The sequence below is a fragment of the Pan paniscus genome, chromosome 4 (genome assembly GCF_029289425.2).
Source record: "Pan paniscus chromosome 4, NHGRI_mPanPan1-v2.0_pri, whole genome shotgun sequence".
Classification (NCBI taxonomy): Eukaryota; Metazoa; Chordata; class Mammalia; order Primates; family Hominidae; genus Pan; species Pan paniscus.
Genome location: NC_073253.2, coordinates 99391279 through 99418158, shown reverse-complemented (window position 1 = coordinate 99418158; position 26880 = coordinate 99391279). Strand labels below are relative to the sequence as shown.

Here is a 26880-nt window from a genome sequence, read left to right as displayed (position 1 = left end):
GGTGCCTTGCTGCCACATCTTCCAGAGGGGACAAATGCTGTGTTCTCACATAGGGTAAGAGATACAGAAAGGCTAACACTTTTCCTAAAGCCCCTTTGTAAACACCCTAGTCCCTTCCATGAGGGCTCCACCTTCATGACCTAATCACCGCCTACAGGCCCCATCTCTTGTTACTATTACATTGCTTATTAAGTTTCAATATATGAATTTTGGGGAACACATTCAGATCCTAGCACTTAGGATATCACTTAATCTGTCATCTAAGCTACCATATGTGATATTATCTTATCATCATCAATACTAATGAGAATTTAATTAACTCATTCCTACTTAGGTAACCTTTTTTTTTCTTTTTTTTTTAACACACAGTAGTAACTACAAATTTCACCACAATCGGCTCAAATTATTAATGTCCACCTCACCTGCTATGTTAGTCTTCCTATTTTCTTGATGCAGACTTTCCTTTTTTTTCTTTTTTTCCTGTATTCTGGGTCCCTAATCCCTACTCCCATAAACAATTAGATTGCCTCTTTGGGAACTTTAGACCGTTAATGTTCCTATCACTTTCTTATACCTTTAATCAATCACTCCTTCTCTTATCATTCCTTCTCCTGATTTTATAACTATGCCCACCATCAAATTACATTATTTAATTAGACACTGTAAATTCTCTCTCAGAAAAAAATCTAAATTTTTAAATTCATTCCCAAAATTTGAAAGAGAAGCCTCCACCAACTGATCTCTGTTTATTGTGTCTCTTCAATTCTTCCAACATGTCTTAAACATTTCTGTTACAATTTCTCACCAAAGACTTTCCAAGTATTAGATTTTTGGCATCTTCCTTGTCTTCATCCAAATATTTCTTTTCGCTTTCCCACACTATTCACCATCACCTTCTTGAAACTTTCATCTTTTCCTGTCATTCCATTCACAATGTTTCTAATCTCTTCTACAATTCTGACTACTTTTTTGCTTTTTGTTTTTTTTTTTTTTCTGTTTTATTCCCCAATTGCTCTTCCTTATTCCATCTTTAAATCTTGGTGTTCCCAAGTGCTCAAGTGCTTTTAATCTCATGATTCTGTATATTTTTCTTTCCTTACCAAGAAGACATCAATTAACATGGTTTTAACTATCAATATTACGATAGCTTTTAAAGTGATATTTCCTGCTGTAGGCTTTTTTAAATTCCAGACTTGCATTGTCCCCACCACCAAGCCCTTAAATGCAAATAAGCCAAGCAAAATATATTATTTCTTAACTAAATCTCTTTTAAATGTCAAGGGTGCTCGCGAGCTGCCAGGAAGCCAATTTCCAGTCTATAGGGGAAGTCAAAATATCACTGTAAATATAACAAGATAGATAATATTGAATTTCCAGAACTCTATATGATTGAAAGTGGTATTGCGTAAGAGGGTTGGGACAAGATTGTCCTCAAAGATACATGTTTCAATAGCTACTGATATTTGTTTAGCTGTTTCCTGTAATGAATGGACCCATTTATCTACAAAGCTCATTTTACTGACTAGGATGCACAAGTTAAGGCAGTACCGCAAGAAATCTTCCTTTTTCACTTCTTCCCAAACCAGCATTCGAAGTCTTCTCTAATTAAAAGGTGAAGAAAAGCATTGAAATAATACATATTTCAAAGGATACCAAATTAGTTAAAAGTTTTAGAACTCTCAGCTCTTGTCCTGCCACGACCTTCTCTTTTTTAATTCTCTTTGTTAGATAATGTCATCACCATCCATCAAATCTAAGAGAGAAAATTGCTTAGTCTTCAGCTCTTATTTTCACCATTCCAAATAAAATTATGACTGCTCACAAGTTTTGTTCATTCCACTTTTTAAAAATCCCAATTCCTACCCATTTAATGAATAATTCCTTAACATATATACCCATCATTGTAATAGCTTATTTATTTCATTACTCTTTCTTCATACCATGCTGACATGGCTACTTGTCATACTTTCAAAAATGCTATTCTATTAAAAAAATAAACATCATGGAAGTCTTCCACTGAAAACATACCAATTATTAAAACTTATTTAAAGAATTCAGTTCAAATTTCTTAGCTATTCGATGTACCTCCTTTGTCTGCAAATAAGCCCAGAAATCATGTCCAAGCTCAAGAAGTACCTCCTCCACATTCACACCTTTTCCCTCACATTAGAAAATAATCTCTCACTCTTCTAAACTTAGAATTTATTTTTACCTTTCTCATTATGCCTTTACTTACAATTTGTTTTGTAATTATTTAAACATATTTTCTATGTACATTAGTCATAATATTGAGCACCTTTAAGGACTGTACCTTTATTCTTTTTATGCACTCAATAATTTGTTGAATGAATAAATCAGTGTTTAATTTTGCATTTGGGATATAAGTATGTAGGCTTAGAAACATTTCTCTGAGAGCAAAATGATTGATATACATGATAAGTAGAAAATTATGGACACAAAGACTAGTTGGGAGGTTTCTGAGACACTCTGGCAAAAGGTCCTGAATAAATATATTTAAAAAGTATGAATCTCATTTTATCATCCATATTTTACTGTTCAGCTGCTTGAAAAGAAATACTATTATCATAAATTGTCTCATAAATTTAAAGGACTGATATCATTATGCTTGGAAAGTTGACTCCAGTAAATTACATAGGTCCTGGTTGTCATTCTAAAGTACATCTAAGTTCTAAGGAAATACCATATTTTCTCCTGTTATATATCTTAGCAACCAAATGAGAACTGTAGTAATCAGCACCCCTGTCTCAAACTCTATAACTCTGTGAAGTCTGACTCATCTTTTTTTCATTGCACAGCAGGTCAGAAAACTGGAAGACTGGGTTGATGACAGTTGTATCACAACCATTAAGACGAAATAAGACAAACTATTCATCCAAAGAATAGCAACAACGAAAAGAAAATTGTTAGGTTTCAAAATGCCCATTGCTGATAGCCCAAGTCACACAGTAGTCTCCTCGAAGACTACTATTTCTTAGTAGACTTCTCTTGAAATTTTATTGTACAGTAAGTAGAAAACCCAAGCAGATGGCCCCTGGATTGTCAGGAAATTATTTTGTGTGTTTCATGAGAGTAGTGATTCTAGGTTGTATACATTATATATTCACCTTTTTCATAAGGACTCTATGTGCATTAAACACTCCTATTACTGAAGGAAGCTAGCTCTATTGGACTAGAGATATCTGATTTATAATGTTATAAAAAATATTGATGCAAATAAAAGCTGAGTGAATTCACAAATAAAGCAGTAAACTAGAATCATATCTTTGCATGGAAATAACTCCTACCATGCATGCAAGGTATTATAGGCCCAGAGCCAGATTTAGAATCCCTCAATTCTCATTTTTTTAATTATTCCATATTATATAGTAGTTAGTTCTAAGAGGTATGTCAACTACCTATACCTACTCTATATTTCTACCTGTTCACTGGAAGCAGGGAAAGTGCAGAAGAATTATGATCAGAACAGCGTGGTTTTTCTTTTTTTTTCCAATTTCTTCCACACACAAAAAAAACTTAGAACAACTCTGATCTTCTGGTTTCAAAGATAGTGTCTAGCTTCCATTAACAGTTAAATTAGTACAACATTATTGTCACATACATCATTTTGGGATCTTTTTTTCCTTTGCCATAATCCTCATGTTCATTGCCTTAATTCTGCTCCAACTATGACCCCTACCAAGAGATACTCTGCTCTTTGAACCATTTCCTCATTTCTCCTATCAAATGCAGCTGCTTATATTCTACTTCCTTACATCAAGCTGAAACTCTTTTTAATAGTTGTCCAAGACTGAATGATTTTTCAAAGGTATCAGGTCCTAATCCCTGGAACCTGTAAATCTTATTTGATAAGGAAAATGATCTTTGTAGATGAGATTAAATTAAAGATCTTGACCTGGAGAAATTATCCTGGATTACTTGGGTGGACATTTGCCATGGCAAGTGTCTTATAAGAGAGAGGAAGAATGAGATTCAACACTATCCACAAATGGAGGCAGAGATCAAAAGTAATTTAGCCACAAACCAAAGAATGACAGCACCCATCAGAAGCTGGAAGAGACACAAAATGGATTCTCTTGTAAAGCCTTCCAAGAAAGCATGGGCTCTGCTGACATCTAATTTCATACTTCTAGCTTCTAGCACTGTAAGATAATAAATTTCTGTTGTTTTAATGGATTAGGTGTGGCCATTTGTTACAGCAGCCACAGGAAACTAATACAATATTCTCAGAAATCCCTGCTAAACTGCTAGTGACCAAAATAACTTAATATCTTACCCATGAAAGAAATGTATCAAAATAATCCCTAGAGAAAAAAATTACTTAATGGGATATATTTATTGTTATTAGGAGTTTGGCTATGTTACTGAACAATGTAGAAGTGTTTCTAAGTAAGAAGAATATTTCAGTTTGAAGCAGGTGAGTATCACTTAAATTTCTTTACAGAATCAAGCCTGGTAGCAGTCTTAATCATGGAATGGCTAGTTACGCATCTCAGGAGTATCTCCATTGCTTTGAACAGTTTATTTTTAATCTGTTTCTTCTTCTTCCCAAACTTAGCACAACTAGAAAGTTAAGTTAAAAGACTGCAATTGGATATAAAACCTTAAAAAGTTTAAGATGGTAGATCGCTTCCAGCAACATTTAAATATTCAGCTATAAGCTAAAAACATCATGACACTTGTTAACTTTTTATGTTTTTAATTTTTATTCTCATGAAAGAATTTGAAAAATTTCTCCTTTATTTATTAGCCATCTCTGTTTGTGAAGGTCCAGTTTAAGTTGAAAGACAATATTTCTTTTGGGTTATTTATATCTTCTTGTAGAAATTCCTTATATATTATTGATATAAACTCTTTCTTGGTGACGTGTATTGCAAATAACCTCACTGGTTAGCTATTCACAATCTTAGTAGCTATTCAAACTCTTTCGATAAACAGAGTTCTTATATCTAATGTGAAACAATTTACCAAGGTTTTCCTTTACAGTCAGTATTTTTCTGCTATGTTTAAGAAAACTGCCCACCAAAAGATCATAAAGACATTCTCGTATATTATTTTCTGGAAACAGTCTAGTTTTACATTTTAGAACTACACTCTAACACTGCAATCTGCCTGGCATTTATCTGGGAAATGGCGTAAGGAAGGCATGGTTTCTTTTTATGTTTTGCTCATATGGCCAACCAATTGTGATAATGTATTTGATTGAATAGAATGCATCAATGCTCTGCAATGCCACCTTTTTAAAAATCAAGAAGATAGAGTCTGGACTCTCAGTTATGTTCCATTTTTATATTTTTATATTTGTCTATATTCAGTCTCCACTATACTGTTTTAATTATTGCAGCTTTCTAATAAATTATGATATATGATAATATATGTCCTTCAATTTTATTATTCTGCTTAAAGAGTGTATTCTTGGCCCTTGCTTTTCCTCTAATTTAGAGTCAGCTTGCCAATTCACACACAGATGTACAATTTGGGGATTTTAAATGAAATAAATTTAATCTATAGATCAATTCAAGGAAAACTGACAATCTGACCTGTGGATATATCACATCTTTGCATTTATTAATATTGCCTTTTATTAGACATATTTCTAAGTGCTTTACGTTTCCAATGCTTTTGTAAATCATAAAATTTTGATAATTGTATTATCTCACCATTGTGTCTGATTATAGATATACAAATGGTTTTATATAATGATATGACAAATAACATAGCTTAATTTACATATTCTAATAATGTATACATATTCTTTTATATTTGCAATGTATATAATCATATTTATGGTACATACTTACAGTTCTATTTATTCATTTTTAATTGTTATACCACTTTTTCCTGCCTTATTATACTGCCTAAAATATTTCATGAGAATAGTGAAAATGGGAATTCTCTCATCTCATGTAGCATATGACAGGAAGCTTCCAAAATTCTATTAACAAATGTAATGTTTAGAAGCATGTTGTTTATGAATAAGTTATGTTTTTTGTAGTTACTTTCTATCACATTGACTTCTATTTCCAGTTTAGTAATTGTCTATAAAAATAGACATTGATTTCATCAAATGATTTTTATGACACTATTGGGTTGATTTAATCAGTTTACCCTTGTCCTGCTAATGTGATAAAACACCTTGATTAATTTTCAAATGTTAAATTAATATTTTATTCCTGAGAAAATACAAATTTGTGACATCGGTTTTTACTTTATAAATTTTTGCATTTGATATGTTAATATTTTGTGTACAGATTTGCACCTGTGGTTATTAATGAAATTGGCTTGTAATTTTCCTGAACTGTAATGTCACTGTAAAGTTGATTCCAAAGTTATACTTGTCTTATAAATTTTCCCACCTTTTTAATGTAGTCTTGCCTTCATTTGTTTCTAAATGGCTTTGTAGATATATTTCTGAAGGCATGTTCATCTCACCTTTACTCTCTGTAAATAATTCTTTGATAGTTATAAATTGTTCACATTATGTTTCTCTTCTTGTTTCATTTTTGCTAAATTATATTTTTAAAGAAACTTATCTATTTCAAATAAATCTTAATATTGAACATGCTATCCCCATAACAAGATAAAATTGACACTTCCTTTAATATTCAACCTATTTTTGTAGTTTTGAAAATAAATTTCTGTTCCAAACTGCAATAAATTCTTTAACATTGGATACTGAATATTTAAATAATATTTTTACATTTGTTTTAAGTTTTAACTCATGTTTTTATCAATTATTTGGACTTTGTTTTTTGCTGTTGGCCATGATTCTCTCAATGTGTTCTTTTAAAACATATTGTGGCGTTTCTATTTTTAATTAATTATTTTCATCAATCTCTGAGGGATCATTAATGCATTTTCAGTATTTTGTTTTTGGATAAATACATGAGCATTCTACTTTCTGATTTCTTATACGCATGGGGATATACCTCTCATGCTTCCCAATGATATCCTGACAATATAGACATCTTTAGTGACAGGTTTTAACTCTAAAACATCTGTAAAAGTTGCTCAGTTATCTCTAATGTATAATAATCGAGAGAAAAACATCTGATGTCATTCATATTTGTGTTTCTAAATTTAGAAAAACTTAAAAAGTGCTGTTATATTTTGTTTCATTTTATTTTCTTCTTTATCTGTATTATGTGGGGATTTGAATCATATTTTTTTCTTATAGTTGATTTGTGCATGGAAAATGACAAAACTAATGCTGCCCAGGTTTTTCTCTTTCCTATAGCATTTTCTTCCTATTATTTTATCTCCAATACAGTTTCATCAATGGTTAATACATTTATTCAAAGATATAAGAGTTACTAAGTTTAGACTGAGAACAACTTTAAAAAGTGTGATAAAATATCCTAAGCTATTTCAAATAGTAGGAATTGTCTAGGACTCTGACATAGAGACAGGCATATAGGAATCAAATGAGTTATCTTTTAACTATTCTTCCTATCATGGCTGGTTTTTCATCACTCAAGAAATGCAAATTGTGTGTGAAACTTGTGTTCCAATCTGAGTGGTAGGAAATGGGGGATTTTAAGAATGGACTTAGGGTAAAATATAATGCCATTTTCTAGTAGCATGACCATTCAGTGTTACTTAACTTTTCTGGGAGTGAATTTCCTCTCCTATAATCAGAGGAAATTAACATTATCCTCTTAATTTCTATCTTGTCATGAGTAATAAATACATATTGGCTTTTTATTATTACTTTTATGTTATTATTGACAGTGTTATTGTTATCAGCATCAGCGTAACTATTGTAAAATTTACATCTACTGTTATGTAACTATATATGAAGACTTGATTAATAGATAGTTACCGATCCCAGATTTTGCTATGAACTACTATGGCTGGTTATACTGGTGCCTAAGCAAGTCATAGTTTTTAAAAGAGAAGCCAGTTAACATAAAGTTTTGCATCTTTAAAATTTTTATTTTTTGTGGCACACTGGTTATTTAAACAAATATCAATGTGTTCTTTCATAAATGTAAAAACAATGTACATCTTTTATGTACTTTGTTGTTCTTCCACTTAGATTGTCTGGATGCCACATTTTAACTTCAAGAACTTTGATGCTCTTTCCAGAAATGCTCTTCAGTACCAGGAAAACATCACTCCTAGACTCACCTATGTAATTTTTAGTGGGGTAAAGGGTACTTTTGTACCCTTCTACAAACCTTCTTCTGAATGATTAGTGAAAAGCTGCCCAACTGATGCTTCCAGATTCAAGATTTTCCTCCGATTTACAAAGCTCTTTTCATCCCTATCAGTTGCACTATTCACATGATCACATTTACCTAATTCAGGAGTATTGCTTTAATATTCCATCTGGTCTCTCCACTTCTAATGTCAGTTTATCCAAACTACTTTTCCACAATGATACCCTTGTACTTTTCTATAGTAATCCTAGATCATGACTCCCTGTATTTTGCAGAGCAGGCAATACCTACCCAGTGCAGACAGTGCTGTAGATTCCTTACTTGTAGAGTTTCCAGGCTTGCTGCTAATACAAGAAGTATTATTATAATCCTGTAGATGAGCAAACGTAAACACAGAGTAGTTAGGTTGCTTACACAGCTCATCAGGTGCAAATCTAAGGTGAAATCATGTTCTCACTTCAAAGGCAGCTCTTTTTCCCAGGTTATCAAGTTATCTGCATTAAAGTCCACAATGTTGCAAGCCCTGCATGAATTGGCTTCAACTCTTGTTTTTTCTTCCAACTTTAATTTCATTCATTGACTTCATATTTTCTGTAGTTTATTGAAACTTATGACAACCCTTAATCAAGCCTTCAGAATTTCTTCCTCCATTACTCTATTATCACTACTTGATTTACCTTTTGCTGTCCCTCTTCATGATCCCTAAATTTTGGAATCCTTCCCATTAGGAGCATTTTAAATACTGCTTCCTCCAGGAAGGAGTGACTGTTTTCCTTCTGAGAAGTAATTAGTAATTCTTATTGTTCCTTAGTACATTGCTTTATAGTAACTTGTATTAGAATTATTTACAAACAAGTCTTTTTCCCCCTACAACAAATTACATATTTCTCTCAAAATATAATTTATTTGTGCCTTTGCTTGGTAATTATCAGAGGAACTTACACCAAATGAAGGTTCAATAGGTTAAGTTTACTTGAAGTGCCTAAAGTAAAATATCACATTAGTGTTCACTGGCACTTAAAGGAAAGACATCCAATGTCAAATTTCTTTTCTTATATGGCCCTCCCTTGAAAAAAGTTGTTATTGAATTTTTATATAAGTTTAAAGTAATTGACTTCAAAGACAACTAATAAAGTTAACAAGAGTTATGAAATAAATATCCTTTAAAATGTACTTTCCAGTTCTATTACTTAACATTGATACTCTTTTCTCTTATATCACTTACCAGAAGAGAGTCAGTGAACCCATGATTATTTGAGAGTTGATTATAAGTTTGTAAATTATCCAGGCCATTGACTTCTCCTTCCTTCTGCTAAATGACTTTTGCCCATTTTTCCCTTCATTAGCACAGAGAAATTTAAAAACATGTAATTCAACTCATTCAATTTTGCTTTCTGTTATGGAATAAATAACAGAGGATAGATTTCAATTATCTGTCAAAAACAATGCTTATAAATTACCTGGGAATTTTTAATATTCAATCTCTGTAATTAATACAGTTAATTGACAGTTGACTCTACATTTGATATTTAAGAATAAATCAACCTTCTTTATTGCCTCTCCAGCAGGAATATTGTTTATTTGGATAGTAAGATTAATCAACATTCATGTGTCAAAAGCTGTATAAATTATTGTGATGTTCTTAACTAAGTAAAAACCAGAAATATGAAAGCTGTAGCCAACCACAGTATCCCTCCTTAGTTACAGGGTTTTACCTTAACAGCTAAAGCGGCTGTCTTCCTAGGCATATCTCATAGTAAAATAAATATTACTATGACAAAATCTCATTGTGAATACAAGTTTCATTAAGAATGTGGTATGAGTTATACACTGTCTATTCCAAAGAGCATGTAGTGAACACTAGAAAGAATTAGAATGTTGACAATTCAAAATGAACATGAGAGGGGAAGAGAAAGGGACAATCCAAAGGGTTGCCTCAGTAAGTCTTTTAATGTTCAACTTACACTGTTTTCTATAATACCACTCATAAAGCAAATAAACATATTAAATTTATATATTTAAAATGTTGTTTTATTTATCAATTAAAAATTTTTAAAATTAATAAAACATAATTTATTTAAATTAAGACAAATAAGTAAGCTAAAGGATATGAGGCCTAGTATACAAGGAAACAACCTCAAAGAAGTCCTGTCCTTGGGACCAAGGATAGGTCAGTGGCATTAAAGGAAGAATGGAATGATGGACATTTGTTCCCGCTATTTCTGGGATCAATGTGATCCCACTTTTTAAAATAAAAGTAGTTCCCCACAAAAAGGCAACATTTCTGACCAGTGTTAATATCAGACATGGTTTATGATTTTACTGCAATGTAGGTACTTAATCAATATGCAGAGACCTATACAAAATGTGAAGAATTGAGCCATTTCTCAAAATACATAAAAATGCAGCAAGAAAGAGCCCATCCAAATATGCAATTAAATATGATTTAAAACTTCTGTAAAAATTATGGTATAAATTAGATAGAAGAAGGCAAAAAAAGAGATTAAGGTAAAAAATACATTTGGGGAAAGAATTAGAAGAATATTTGTATACTGTACTTGAAAACTGTATTTTTGCTGAACTGCTAACAATAAATTCATGTTATTACTGGGACCTCCTCCTCCCTCTAGCAGGGTTGTCAATTAAGGAGCTCTTCTTCTGCCAAAGAGAGATCAACAGAGCCACACTAGTGAATCAGAGTTCTAAATGTATGTGACTTAATGGAACCAATCAAAATTCTTAATCTAGAATTTAAACTGCTCACCTTTTAAGAAAACATTTTATTTTATTTTTAGGCATTAAGATCCATGGAAGCCTGAACTCTTTACTGCCTTCTTTGCTAGCAAATAGAAGAAGCCTGCCCACAAATCAGGGAAGCTTAATTTTCTTTTCTTTTCTTTTTTTTTTTTTTTTTTGAGACGGAGTCTCGCTCTGTCGCCCAGGCTGGAGTGCAGTGGCGCAATCTCAGCTCACTGCAAGCCCCGCCTCCTGGGTTCACACCCTTCTCCTGCCTCAGCCTCCCGAGTAGCTGGGACTACAGGCTCCCACCACCACGCCCAGCTAATTTCTTTTTTGTATTTTTAGTAGAGACGGGGTTTCACCGTGTTAGCCAGGATGGTCTCGATCTCCTGACCTCATGATCTGCCCACCTCGGCCTCCCAAAGTGCTGGGATTACAGGCGTGAGCCACTGCGCCCGGCCGGGAAGCTTAATTTTCAATGACATGAGTCTAACCTTAGATAAACAGTACTAGGCGCACCCTCGAACTTACCAGTCATATAAGCCCATATATTTCCTTACTGATTAACTTGCTTTGAGGGAGTTTCCCATTATACAGCCAAATACAGGTATCTGTGCATGTTTGAAGAGGAATGGCAAAAGTAGCTAAAGTTGGTATAATTGCTTATACACATTAATGGGTTAAAATGCACAGTGGGAAATCTTGAAGAATAAATAATGCAATTTAGAGAAAATTATGTAGAAGTTGGCAAATATATTGAGTGTAAGTACAGCAGACATATTATTATACAAATTTTTAAGATATGAAAACATAAAAATAATATGACCCATCAATAATGTTATTATCTAAAAACATTGTTGACATACATTAATGTATATCTCTATATACATACCCATTCATATAATTAACCACATTTCTCTTTGGAGAGATTTAAAAAGCCTTTGGGTTTACACCATTAAAAGTATAATTGTAATCAACGTACTTTATATTCTTTTCTCTTAATTTCCTTAAAGTTGATTCCTAAAAGAGAAATTGCTAATCAAGTGTAAATATTCCTTCAATTTACAGTTTAATAGATGACAATAATAGAGCATTATTATAGCGTTAATTGAAGAAATTTTCTCATTTCTTCACATTTTGTATAGGTCTCTGCATATTGATTAAGTACCTACATTGCTCACGTCTGTAATGCCAGCACTTTGGGAGGCTAAGGCAGGCGGATCACTTTGAGGTCAGGAGCTCGAGACCAGCCTGGCCAACATGGTGAAACCCTGTCTCTACTAAAAATACAAAAGTTAGCCAGGCGTGGTGGCGGGTGACTGTAGTCCCAGCTACTCGGGAGGCTGAGGTGGGAGAATCACTTGAACCTGGTAGACAGAGGTTGCAGTGAGTCCAGATCACACCACTGCACTCCAGCCTGAACGACAGAGCGAGACTCTGTCTCAACAACAACAACAACAAAATTACTATAGAAGTTAAATATTTCAGTATATTTACTGGATATTTCTTTCTTTCATCGTCGGACCATGTTTTTTCTTCTAGATGGTATTTTTCCTTTTTGTCTAGATTGTATTTTTTTCTCTTTGTGTAAATAATCCCTTAATGTATTAAAGATATTGACTTTTGGTCTATTATATGTAAAGTAAATATTTCCTGCAAGGTTTCCTTTGGCATTTAATTTTATTTACAATTATTTTTATATATAATTTTATTTTAACTTGTTATGTTACAGTGCATGAGCAAAAAGACCAACCAAAAAATAAAAAGACAAAGAAAAGTAAATTCTATGATGTTTAAAGAAGAGAAAGAGGAAAATGACCTGAAGTAACATCGAGATATCTTGGGGTATCAGGGAATGGAGAGATGACAAGATGATTAAAGCGGAAAGAAACCGAGGCAGTACATGAGAGTCATGACTATTCTGAAGTAAATACAACTTTTTTTTTTAATTTGGAGCAGTACGTAAAGAATATAATTGGATTACTTTTGCAAGAGGAAGTATTTTCCTTTTGTGTCACTTTTCCGTGTCATAGTGAAACCTTATAATTTGATGTTGCCTCAGTATCCATTTTGAATACCAGTTTAACTTTCTTATACTAGAAGCAAGGCTCAGTCATGCTTGACACAGTTTCCAGTTCTATATCTTACCCAAGTAGCTCAAGCCAGTGGCCAGAGATAACTCAGATCCATCTCTTCTGCCTAGCCTAGTAGACTGGGCTCTCCCTTTCTGGCCCCTTTCTTTAGAGGAAATTCTGAGGCATTTGCCCACAAACTTAAAGTGACCCAAGTTCTGTTCCCTCATATATACTGCTAGTTGCCACTTCTCTCTGTTTCTGCTTGACCCTTCATTTCTGCCTTGTGCGACTCAGGAAGGAAGGCTTTCCTCCTGACTCAGGCCCGCCTTGCCCAGGATCTGTAAGTAAAAAAATCTTTGGAGTTATTTTCTATTGTGGCAGTGTATTGAATTTGTACTTTCCATCTGCCCCAAGGGAGAATAAAAAGTTGGACTCACAGTGCCAGAGCAATGGTCAGCCTGGCATAAACTAGACATGGGCCAAAGGAGCCACAAGGGCATCTCCCAGTATAAGCAGTTATCTCATGTGAGGGATCCCCTGGTTACTGGTTGGACAACTAGTCACCAGGTCAAAGAAGTACCCTGTAAAAATACCCATGTCCAGCTCCCCTTCATTTTCCATTAGGACAGGGTTGCTAGCCACTCTGGTCCTGGAACCCTTATTTAGCTTGGTGCTCTCAAAATACCTCTCCCCTACTTACTTCCTCCTTCTCTTCTTCTACCTCTTCTCCTTCTCCTGGCTAATCCCCTTCTAATTCCTTCCCATTTTCCTTTTGTTTCCCCTTTATTCATCCTTCCTTCATCTTCGCCCTAAAGACCTTTGTATCCTCTGTTGCCACAACTCTAAAAACAGATGCTCTATATTAGGATTTAATGGATATGTTGGTTTGTGGTCTGTTATAGAAGTATCATATATCTGATCTCTTTCTCTAACTTCTGGATTACATGAAGAAGAGAATTTTAAAATCCTGTTTTCTTATGCAGGTATATCTAGACCCTTGACAATTTTTCTCTTAATTCATTACTCCCATTTAAGTCTTGGTCATTTTCACACAAATCTTCTTGCCTTTTTTCTGTTCCAACAAACTTTCTTATTTTTTAATTGTCCCTAATGTAAATGTTGGCACAAGCCACTCTATTAGATACTTTAAACGTATATTTATAGAAGTTTATTCTTCCAGAGCCTTTCAATACAGAATAACCCAATTAAAGACAATATATCTAATGTCATTCTATTTGACATGATTTTAGATGTTGCTCATAGAAGGTAAAAGTTTTGATATGGTTCCAAAGTAAATTTATTAAATTTCTCCCAGAAAATCTACATTCCTCTGCTTTTGCACACTTCAGTTTATGTCATTTAGGGTTGCTGTATATATTTCATTAGGGATGCTAATTGATCTGAACACATTATTTATAGAAAATACCTTTAGCCTACAAAGTTCCGTTGTTAATACTTAAGATGTTACTTGCATTGTTTATGGCATCTTAACAGGTACAAACCAAAAAAGAAATCTAATTTATGTTTCCCTAAATCTTTTCTTAGGCTCACTTAATTCTTAATTTTTACGAGAGTATTGTAATATTTCACAGCAGAGGTAACTTCCCAGAATATTATATATAAGGAGTATTCTTTTTCTGATGTTGTAAATGTTGTCTTGATAGAACTTCTGTTACTACCATTTTAAACATTTTCAGAGCATAATTGATTTTACTGTCAAAAATGTTTTCATGGCAATTGACATATCTCAGCCTCAAAAGAATGATATACGCTTTCAAAAATGAGAAGGATTTGGCTCCAATCATAAAGGCATTTAGATGTAAGTTGTCTGATTCATGATGGGATTTTAGGAGTTATTTAGTTCTCAGTTTTCATGCCAGGAAAAGTGGGAGGGATGAGGAAAAGGTGATATTCATTAAAACACACACGCTCCTTATCCTAAGAATCCATTAGTACTGGAATTAGGTTTGTATACAGTCCTTCCATTTTAATGTATACATACCGCATTCCAGTTAAATTAGAAGTGTAAAATTTTGGCAAATTCCTTTTGTAATCCAAGCTTAAGTTTCACTGTTTAAAAATATTAATAATGTCCTCCATCTCTTAAAGGGATATGTTAAATATTAAATGAATAATACCCATAAAGAACTCAACACAATGCCTGACCTATGGTAAATTTATAAGTTATAGCTATCATTAATATTTTTATTCCATAGTATTTAACCTATAAAATAAATGAAAAAATACTACCATATTATTGATCACCCTTATCTATCCTGAATCCTTTAAATAGGAGTTCATTAATGTATAATTGTTAGATAATCCCAGCTGCTTAAACATCTTCAAGAGATGTCTAACATTACTACAAATTCTAAACTGTGTAAAACTGGACTATGTTCTAGTATCTTCCTTTTCAAGTTGTACATCAACAACCTCATAGACAATTAGCTTAATTGGCATTGTATAGAAAATAATAACATAAACATTCTTTATACTGATGTGGTTTTAATATCTTGACCTAGAGGCAGACTTATGCATCAGATCAACTTGCTGGCTATAAGAAGAGTTTGGTGATGCTCTCCAACATTTAAAATTTAAAAACCTAAAAATTATGTTCTACAGGTAAATTTCTTCACAGCAGTCAACTGAACATTTTAAAATTCATTCATTTTAGTGGGGCCTGAATTTCTCTAAAAACTACACTGATTGACAATGTGTACCTTTTTAGATCAAATCATCTCTTTTATATTAAACAATGCAACTTGGCATCTCAACTTGCTACATTCACAAGCTGTTATGAAGCCACTATTAGAAGAAAATATAGAACCTACTTTTGAGTGAGCTTAAAGTCACATCTCTATATATATAAAAAGATTTGTCATGAGGGAAAGATAGAAATTGAATTTCTAAATTTGTACAACAAATACCACGTAGACCTTTTGTGTACATATAACTTTCTTAATCAACTGTAGGTTTATTATTATCAGGACATTGACACCATTAATATTAAGTAGTCTCACAGTTATGAGTCACCTGCTTAAGCCGTTTGGCTCAGAGAAACAGCCACAAATGTATGAATATTTTTTCTTTCCATTTTTACTAAGCTCTTTCCCTCTGCATAGAATAGTATCAGAAGCAATGTACTTAAAATATGTGCCATTAAAATACTTAATGTTTATAATGTGGCATTATTAATAATAGGGCAGGGAAAGGGCACAAAAGTTTATCAAGAGTTTCCTATTAGCTATTTCTCTGTTGGGCACCTGTTGCCTAGTCTCTCCCACTTAATATTCACAACTCCCCTTTGAGACAGACAGCAGTAGACTCATTTATTATTGAAATCCTCATAGATTAATAACCAGCTCAGGACAAAGTTCTAGGATCTCAATTCTTCTTACTCCAATCATGTGATTCTTATAATATATAATACTTTAAGAATCCATCAAAATAATGTGTGCATTTAATGCATTTGCCTATTTATGGTGTGAACATTTAAAACATATTTTTGCCAGGCGTGATGGCTCATGCCTGTAATCCCAGCACTTTGGGAGGCTGAGGCAGGTGGATCACCTGAGGTCAGGAGCTCGAGAGCAGCCTGGCCAACACAGCAAAACCTCGTCTTGACTAAAAATACCAAAATTAGCTGGGCATGGTGGCAGGTGCCTGTAGTCCCAGCTACTAGAAAGGCTGAGGAAGCAGGAGAATCACTTGAATTGGGGAGATAGAGTTTGTAGTGAGCCAACGTCACACCACTGCACTCCAGCCTGGACAACAAAGCAGGACTCTGAAAAAAAAAAAAAAAAAAAACGACAAAAAAAAACCCAGCATATTTTGATCTGGAGAAATATTTCAAATATATTTAAGATCTAAACTATTGTATTGGATTCAATCCCTAGCAACTAACTCAGACTACATTGTTGGATGACCCACTTATTTTTTCATTTCTTAAAATCTTCTGTTTCCTAGCACTGTTGTTCTCCCAGTTCTCTGTCTTCTGCTGGATTCCCACCATTCATGGTGATTTTTTTCCACGTTTTGTTTAGACTCTGAGGAATGAAATATTTCCCTTGGCTGGTTACCTTCTCTAGGAGGGAACACATGATGGACTATATGCCATTCATCATTCAATATTTAGAAAACATATCTTTTATCTGGATATGATAGGATATTTTGCTGTTATTCATTGAGGTGGATCTACAAAAATAGCAAGAACAGTGTGCTTCCATCTATAAGGAAAGAGGCTTTGTTCAACATTCAGATATACATGTTGGCAATATGTTTCTATAAATTTTGCCTTATAACCTTTCTTAATTTGGATCTACAGGATTTTTCTACTTCCTATTATGGCCTGGAGTAGAATGTGGGGAGCAATTTTTTCTAATGCATTGGAGAAATACTTTTTCTGAAAATGAACTAGTTAGGAATATTGTGCTAGTCAAGAGAACTTGGAGGTAATTAATCCTAAATCATCAGTTTTTCAAAGCTATTTATGTCATCAAGTATTAAAAAGTGTTTGACAGTATAATTTATCACATTGATATCTAAACTGGAAAAACTTTATATAGCTTATGGAGTTGGCATTTAAAATTTCACAGAATTTTTTTGTGACAGGCTTTGATAATACAATTTGTTATCAGGTATGAAGCAGCAGAAAAGTCTTAAAATTAAGAAGCACCACTAGTGTAACTGCTGAGAAAATGGGGAAGAATGAATATTACATCGTATGATTTTCCTGTCTTCTCACCCCTAACACTTTCATACTAAATTAAGTGATAGTTCCACTAAGGAGGGATGGGTAAATTACAAAAAGGCTGAATTGCCTTTTTTTCTCCTATCCAATGAATATATATATATATATATATATATATAATTTTCTGCTAAAAGCACTTAGAAAAAGGGGGATCTTTTTCACATGGAGGAACAACTATTATAGACTTTTATACTATCTATCCAATGGGGCTGCCTTTGTAGAATAGAACGAGATGATGACTTGGACTTTTTAGGGAACCAACACTTGGTGAAGCAAAAAGCTCTGAAACCCCTGCCAAGTCTGGCACTGAATTGTGCTTTGACAACCATAGAGCAGAGGAGTTGTAAGTTCTTTCCTGTTGCAATACTTTGCAAATGTCAAAATAGTCCATTATGCAAGCCTGCCAATCTTCCTCAAAGCTCTCCATTCAGTTTAAGGGAAGAACATAGATGGTAATCAAATGTCTTTGATTCATACAGCATTACAGCTGACACATGAAAAGATTCAAAGAAAAGAGAAAATAAACAGATTTCACAACTTCCATATTCTTAACGAGAAAGACTCATTGCTCAATTGAATGAAAATTTCCTATAGCCTTGACAGCCAGACTTTGAAATTGTCACTAAGCATTTTTGTACAGTCTTTTAAAATACAAGTGTGCAATTAAAATGTATACAATTAAAAGTATGAATGTAACTTCAGTTTTCTAGTACTTATTAATACAGTGTAAAGTATATCATCATAGAGGGCCACAGAGGACATGAAGAGTCACAGAGAGAGGTTGTATAGCATGGTGGTTAAGAGTGTGGGTTCAGGAATCAGACCTGCTAGATTTAAATCCCAGCTCTACAGCCAAATATGAAATCTTGGTCAATCTATTGAGCACTTCTTTTCCTCAATTTCCATATCTCTCTCTCATCTAATTGTTTTGAGAAGTAAATGTATATTGTGGAGCTGGGAAGATGGCACAGTAGGAAGCACCAAAAATCTGTCTCCATATCTGAACAATATTTACACTGGAAAAATCTGTCTCATATAATTTTTTGTAACTCTGGATTCTATTGAAGGCTTGTAACTTCCAGGGAAAGACTTGGACAGCAAATTGTGGTTAATTTTATGACAGGCAGCTGTGCATGAGTGCTGAGAGCAGTTCACTAAAAGGTTGTAGGAGTCAGGGTAAGCAAAAAAAAAAATAATGTGTTCTCCAAATATCAAGGATCTGTGCTGTGGTTGCTTATTGTTGCATTTGATCACAGAGGTGCCAACAAAGGTGTGAGTGGCCATTGCTTTTGCACATCCCTCCATTGTTAAAGCCCCTCCCTTCTGCTAACATTACTTCCAGGAGATTTAAAGGGCCAGCACTCTTCTCTACTTTCATTATTCTCTTTTTTTCCTTTTAGAGCACCATACATTAAAGATTGGGCCATCAGAAAGCAATTGAATATAAGGGGAAAAAATTAAAAGTGATCATGCATGTCCAGGGAAAGATTCAGGCTCAGAAAAGACCTTGAGAATACCTTAAGTTTAGAAGTCAGTCTAATTCTGAGCACAGAGAAGACTGCAACAATTAAGAACAAAAGAAAACAATAAACAAAAAAGAATAACAAAATATAGCAATCTTGAGAAAGGGGGAAAATATGATTTCCAGAATTATCAGATGATTTGATTCAAATGCCCCATTTTCAACAAAAAATTAAAAAGCATATCAAGAAAGAGGGAAATATGGCCCATTCAAAGGAAAAAAATAAGTCAAAGATACCAGCCATGAAAAAGACCTGATTGTAGATCTTCTAGACAATGACTTTAAAATGTCTTTAAGTTGCTTCAAGAATCAAAGGAATATGTCCACGAAGTTCAGAGAAAAATGTATTAACAAAATAGAAATGTCAATAAAGAAATAAAAAAGGACCAAAAAGAGCTGAAAACACAATAATTGAAATAAAAAATTGACTAAGGAAATTCAAAGACAGATTTCAGGAGGCAGAATAAAAATCAGTGAAGCTGAAGATAGGACAATTGAAATGATCAAGTCTGAGAAACAGAAAGAAAAAAGATTAAAGAAAAGTGAACAGAGCCTAAGAAACTCATAGGGTACCATTAAGCAAATCAACATGTGCATTATGGTAGTTCCAGGAGGAAAGAGAGATAAAAGAAAAGAGAATATTTGGAAAAATAATGGCTGAAAACTTCTCAAATTTGATAAAATATATGAATATAAACAGCCAAGAAGCTCAATGAACTTCAAGTAAGATGAACTCAGAGATCCACAAGGCACATTACAAACTCTTTAAAGCCAAACACAAAAAGAGAATTTGAAAGCTTCATGAGAGAAATGACTTGTAACATAAAAGGGCCATATTTTCCTCTTTCTTGGTATGCTTTGTAATTTTTTGTTGAAAACTGGACATTTAAATCAAATAATCTGGTATTTCTAGAAATCATATTTTCCCCCTTCCTAAGGTTTGCCGTTTTTTGTTATTTTTGTTTGTTTATTGCTTTCTATTTTTCTTAACTGTTGAAGTTTTCCCTGTGCTCAGGATCAGACTAACATCTAAACTTAAGGTATTATCAGGGTTTTTTTTGAGCCTGAACTTTTCCCTTTTAATTTTTTTTCCTATATATGCAGTTGCATTCTGAATGGCCCAATCTTTAATGTCTCGTACACAAAAAAGAATAAAAGAGAATAATGGAAGTAGGGAAAAGTACTGGCTCTCTGAATCTCCTGAAAGTAATGTTAGCAGAAGGGAGGGGCTTTAACAATGGAGGGATGTGCAAAAGCAATAACCACCTACATCTTTGTTGGCACCTCTGTGATCAAATGCAGCAATAAGTTTATCAGAAGTTTATCAGAAGATTCCTCATCAGAAACTTCAGGTGCAAGAAGTCAGTGGACTTATATATTAAAAGGGCCAAAATAAAACAAAACAAAACAAAAACTGTCAAACAAGAATTTGGTATCTGGCAAAACTGTCCTTCAAAACTGAGGGAGCACTTAGACATCCTCAGATCAAGAAAATCTGAGGGAGTCTATTACTCTGAGACTTATAATGCTAGGAATTCTCAAGGGCATCTTGGAGGATGAAATGAAAGAAGACTACGCAATAACTCAAAGCCATTTAAAGAAATAAATGTTTCAATAAAGGGAAACATATGGCAATTATAAAAGCTAGCGTTATTCTAACAAAGGCTTATAACTCTACTTTTTTAATGCACATGACTTAAGAAACATATACATTTAAAAAAATATTTTCTTGTCTAACAGGTAGTATTAATACAACTTTAATTAGAACTCCACATGTTTTTCTACATAATTCAAAAGACTTTTAAAATACTTATTACTTTGTTTTTGGGCACACAATCTCTAAAAGCATAATTTTATGATATCAACAACTGAAAGGGTTGGGACAGAGAAACAGTATTTATATGTTATTTGAATTAATCTGACATAAATTTATGCAGGTAAATATAATCTTTATGGTAACAACAAGGAAAATAGCTACAGAATATACAAAAAGGAAAATAAGAAAGAAATGCAAACAGTTCACTACAAAAATTTCAGATAAATACAAAATTTGTAATGTAAGAAATGAAAGCCAAAAACCTACAAGATATTTAGAAACAGAAAGCTATGACAGAAGTCTCTTTTTATCAGTAATTGCTTTAAATGTAAATGTATTAAATTATCTAATCAAAAGACAGGGATATGCATAATGGATTAAAGAAAACACATAATCCAACTACATGCTGTTTACCAGAGACTAATTTGAGAGCCAAAAACACAAATAGATTGAAAGTAAAAAGGATGGAAAAAGATATTTCAGGCAAATAGTAAACAAAATAGATCAGGAGCAGCTATACTAATATCGAAAATAAACTTTGATATTTACTATATCAAAGTATATCAGCTATACTAATAAAATAAACTTTAAATTAAAAAAGTACAAGTGATAAATATTGCATATTAATAAAAGATTCAATACAGCAACAATAAATAATTATAACATAATTATAATTATATATTATAATTATAATAATAAATACAATTATAATAATCACAAATATTTACACGCCTAATCACAGATTATCAAAATACATGAAGCAAAAACTGACAAAACTGAAGAGAGAAATAGACAGGTAAACAATAGTATTTGGAGACTTCAATACCCTCCTCTCACTGAAGTATAAAACAATCAGACAAAAATAAGGAAATAGAAGACTTAAATAATGCAACAGACCAACTAAATCTAACAGACATATACAGAACATTCTACCCATGAACAATGGCATACACATTTTTCTCAAGTAAACATGGAACATTTTCCAGAACAGACCATATGTTAGGCCTGAAATTATGTCTTAATAGATGAAAATGTAGATATGATATTTTATGACCACAATGAGATGAAGTTAGAAGTCAATAACAGAAAAAATGGAAAATTCACAAATTATTAAAAATGAAACAACATATTTTAAAACAATTAATGAAATAAAGAAGAAATTACAAGGGAAATTAGAAAATTCTTGGAGACAAATGAAAACAAAAACAGAATATATCAAAATTTATGGAAGCACTAAAACCAGTGCTAAGGGGGAATTCTGTGGCTATAAATGGTAACATTAAAAAACAAGACAGATCCCAAGTCAATAACCTAACTTAACAATTTAAGGAATTAGAAAAAGAGCAAACTAAATCCAAAGCAAGCTGGAGAAAGAAAAAATCAGAGATTAGAGCAAATATTTTAAAAATGGGGAATAGAAAATCAATTTAAAGATTAATGAAACAAAAAGGTAATTTTTTAAAAAGACCAAGAAAATTGATAAAATTTTAGCTAGACGTACAAAGAAAAAAACAAAATCCTATTAATAACATCAGAAAAGAAAGTGGAGATATTTCTACCGATTCTACAGGAATAAAAAGTATTATTTAAAAAGTACTATGAACAATTGTGCACCAACAAATTAGATAGCCTAGATGAAACAAAAAATTTCTAGAAGTGCAATATCTACCAAGACTAAATTACAAGGAAATGGGAAATCTGAATATACCTGCAATTGGTAAGGAGATTGAATCAACAATCAAAGATTTTCAGGCAAAGTCCTAGATGTGATAGTTTCACTGATGATTCTACCAAACATTTAAAGAATTAAACCAGTCCATCTCAAACTTTTCTAAAAATTGAATAGGAGGTAATACTTCCAAACTCATTCTATAAGGCCAACATTATCTTAATACCAGTCAGATGAAATTACTACAAGAAAAGAAAACTACAGATCAATTTTCCTTATGAGCATTTACCTAAAATTTCTCAACAAAAAAACAGAAAATCAAATTCAGCAGCATATTGAAAGTTTTATACACAATGAGCAAGTAGAATTTATTCCTGGAATGCAAGGATAATTCAACATACAAAAATTGATCAATGTAATATACAATATTAATGGAATAAAGAAAAAAACACATAATTATTTCAATTGACACAGAAAAAGCTTTCAAGAAAATTCAACATCCTTTCATGATAAAAATTCTCAACAAAATAAGAATGGACTGAAATATCTCAACATAATTAAAGGCATATGTTAAAAACCTGCAGTAAACATCACAACAGTAAAAGACTAAAAGTTTTTCCCCCAAGATGAAGAACCAGGCAAGGATAACCACTTTTACCATTTTTAGTCAACATAGTTATCACTGGACATTCTAGCCAGAGCAATCAGACGAGAAAAACATATAAAAGGCAAACAAATTACAAAGGAAGAAGTAAAATTATCACCATTCACAGAGTATATAAACTTACATGTCCACACACACAAAAAAACTTGAAAACTAATAAATAAATTTGGCAAAATAGTAGGATGCAAAACAAACAAGTGAAAATCAATTGCATTTCTATATGCTGACAATGAACAATCTGAAAGAGAAATTATTAAGCAATTTTATTTACAATAACATCAAAAACTGTAAAATATTTGACAATTAACTTAAAGAGGTAAAAGACTTGCACAATGAAAACTACAAAACATTGCTGAAAGAAATAAATGAAAACATAAATGAAAACACATTTTATGTTCATGAACTAGAAGACGTAATATTAGTAAGATAGCAGTGCTACCCAAAGCAATCTATAGATTCAATGTAATCTCTATACAAATCTCAATGATGTTTTTTGTAGAAATAGAAAAAAAAACCCTAAAATTCAAGTGGAATCTCAAGTGATGCCAAATACCCAAATCAATTTTGAAAAAGAAGTGTGGAAAACTCATACTTCCAGATTTTATAACTTACTACAAATCCACAGTAATCAATACAGTGTGGTACAGACATATAGACAGACGGAACAGAATAGAAAGCTCAGAAATAAAGCCTCATATATATGGTCAAATAATCTTTTGCAAGGTTGCCAACCACACAATAGGGAAAAGGCGGTCTTTTCAAAAAACAGTGCTGGGAAAATCAGATATGCTCATACAAAAGAATGAAGATAGATCTTTATCTAAAGCCATGTACAAGAATTAACTCAAAATAGATCAAAAGTATATATGTAAGACCTAAAACTAAAAAAAAACTTACTAGAAAATATAGGGCAAAAGATTTACTACATTAGATTTGTCAGAGCTTTCTTAGGTATGATACCGAAGGCACAGATAATACAAGAAAAAAGAGACAAATTTTTTCTTATAAAATTTTTAAAAATTGTGCATCTGTGTTAATCTGTTTTATGTTGCTATAAAGAAATAGCTGAGGCTGGGAAATTTATAAAGATGAGAGGTTTATTTCACTCACAGTTTTGCAGGCTGTACAAGAAGTATGGCACCAGCATTTGCTTCTAGTGAGGCCTCAGGAAACTTTCAATCATGGCAGAAGGCAAATGGGGAGCAGGCACATCACATGGCAAGAGAGAGGGAGCAAAAGGGAGATGCCAGGTTCTTTTAAACAACCAGCTCTTACATGAACTTATAGAGTGGAAACTCACTCATTACTGTGGAGAGGGCACTAAGTCTTTCATGACGGATAGATCCCCATGGCCCAGCCACATCCAGTCTGGCCTCATTTCCAACATTAGGGATTACATTTCAACATGAGATTTTGGGGGGACAAATGTCCAAAGTATAACAGTGAGAGGTGAAGCCAGCAGGGCTTCTCAGTCAGGTGGGGACTTGGAAAACTTTTCTGTCTAGCTAGAGGATTATAAACGCACCAATCAGCACTCTGTGTCTAGCTAAAGGATTGTAAATGCACCAATCAGCACTCTGTAAAAAACACAGCAATCAGCATTCTGTATCTAGCTAAAGGATTGTAAATGCACCAATCAGCACTCTGTATCTAGCTAAAGGATTGTAAATGCACCAATCAGCACTCTGTAAGAACGCAGCAATCAGCACTCTGTGTCTAGCTAAAGGATTGTAAATGCACCAGTCAGCACTCTGTAAAATGGACCAATCAGTACTCTGTAAAATGGACCAATCAGCAGGATGTGGGCAGGGCCAAATAAGGGAATAATAACTGGCCACCTGAGCCAGCAGCGGGAACCCACTGGGGTGTCCTTCTATGCTGTGAAAGCTTTGTTCTTTTGCTCTTCACAGTAAATCTTGCTGCAGCTCACTCTGTGTCCGCACTACCTTTATGAGCTGTAACACTCACTGCGAGGGTCTGCGGCTTCATTCCTGAAGTCAGCAAGACCACGAACCCATCAGGGGGAACAAACAACTCTGGACACGCCACCTTTAAGAGCTGTAACCCTCACTGCGAAGGTCTGCGGCTTCATTCCTGAAGTCAGCAAGACCATGAACCCACTGGAAGGAAGAAACTCTGGACACATCTGAAGGAACAATCTCTGGAAACACCATCTGTAAGAAGTGTAACACTCACCACTAGGGTCCACAGCTTTATTCTTGAAGTCAGTGAGACCAAGAACCCACAGGAATGAATCAATTCCGGACACAACAGCATCAAAAGATATTACCAACAGAGAGAATTAGCAACCTGTGGAATGAAAGAGAATATTTGCAAATCTTAAGTCTGATAAAGGATTAATACCTAGGTTATATAGAAAATTATTGAAACTCAATAACAAAAAATAAACATAATTCAAAAATGGGCAAAGGAATGAGTATATATATATTTTTAAAGAAGATATACAAATGGCCAATAAGCACATGAAGAGATGCTTAACATCACTAAGCATTAGGGAAATGCAAATCAAAACTATAATGAAATATCACCTTACACCCATTAACATGGCTCCCATAAAAAACAAAAACAAAACAAAACAAAAAAACCCTGAAAATAACAAGTATCAGGGAATATGTGGAGAATTGAGAACGCTTATGCCCTGTTGGTAGGAATGCCAATTGTCAATTGGTATAGCTACTATTGAATAAAAGGGTAGGACAGTTCCTCAAAAATTAAAAATAAAATTACCATATAATCCAGCTAAACTACTACTGAGTATATATTTTAAAAAACTGATAAAAAGGTCTTGAGATATTTATACACCCATGTTCATAGCAGCAGTATTCACAACAGCTAAAATGTAGAAGCAACTCAAGTGTCCACTGAGAGATGAATGGATAAGCAAAATGTGAGATACATACGATGAAATATTACTCAAGCTTAAAAGTGAAGAAAATTATGACATATGCTATATAACATGAATAAAACTTGAGGACATTATACTAAATGAAATCAGCCGGTCACAAACAGGCAAATAAGACAAATTCCACTTATGTGAGGTACTTAGAGTGGGCAAAACTATGGAGGCAGAAAACAGAATGGTAGTTTCCAGAGGTTGAGGAGGGGGGAAATTGGGAGTCATTTTCAAATGAGCATAAACTTTTAGTTTTACAATATGAAAAGAGTTATGAAGACTGATGATGGTGACGGCTGCACAACATTTTGAATATATTAACTCCACTAAACTATACATTTAAAAATGCTTAAAATTGTAAATAAATTTATGTTAGTTGTATTTCACCAAAATAAAAAAAAACTGTTTCCTGCAGGTAAAGTGCTAGAGCAGTTAAACACTCAACGTTATTAAGTATTATTATCTAGTATAAAGACATATTTTAATATTATATTTATATTATAACACATATTTTTTATATTATATTTATACTGTATCACACATATTTGTAT

General features: G+C 33.1%; 1 long non-coding RNA gene across 1 annotated transcript; it reads right to left on the bottom strand.

Moving 5' to 3' along the window:
• Positions 1–21710: 21710 nt before the first annotated feature.
• LOC134730394 (uncharacterized) lies at positions 21711–26642 on the bottom strand. Its single transcript, XR_010112164.1, has 3 exons — positions 25612–26642; positions 24526–24587; positions 21711–22446 (listed from the first exon to the last, which is right to left on the bottom strand). It is a non-coding gene; the product is annotated as an uncharacterized LOC134730394 (long non-coding RNA).
• Positions 26643–26880: the final 238 nt, after the last annotated feature.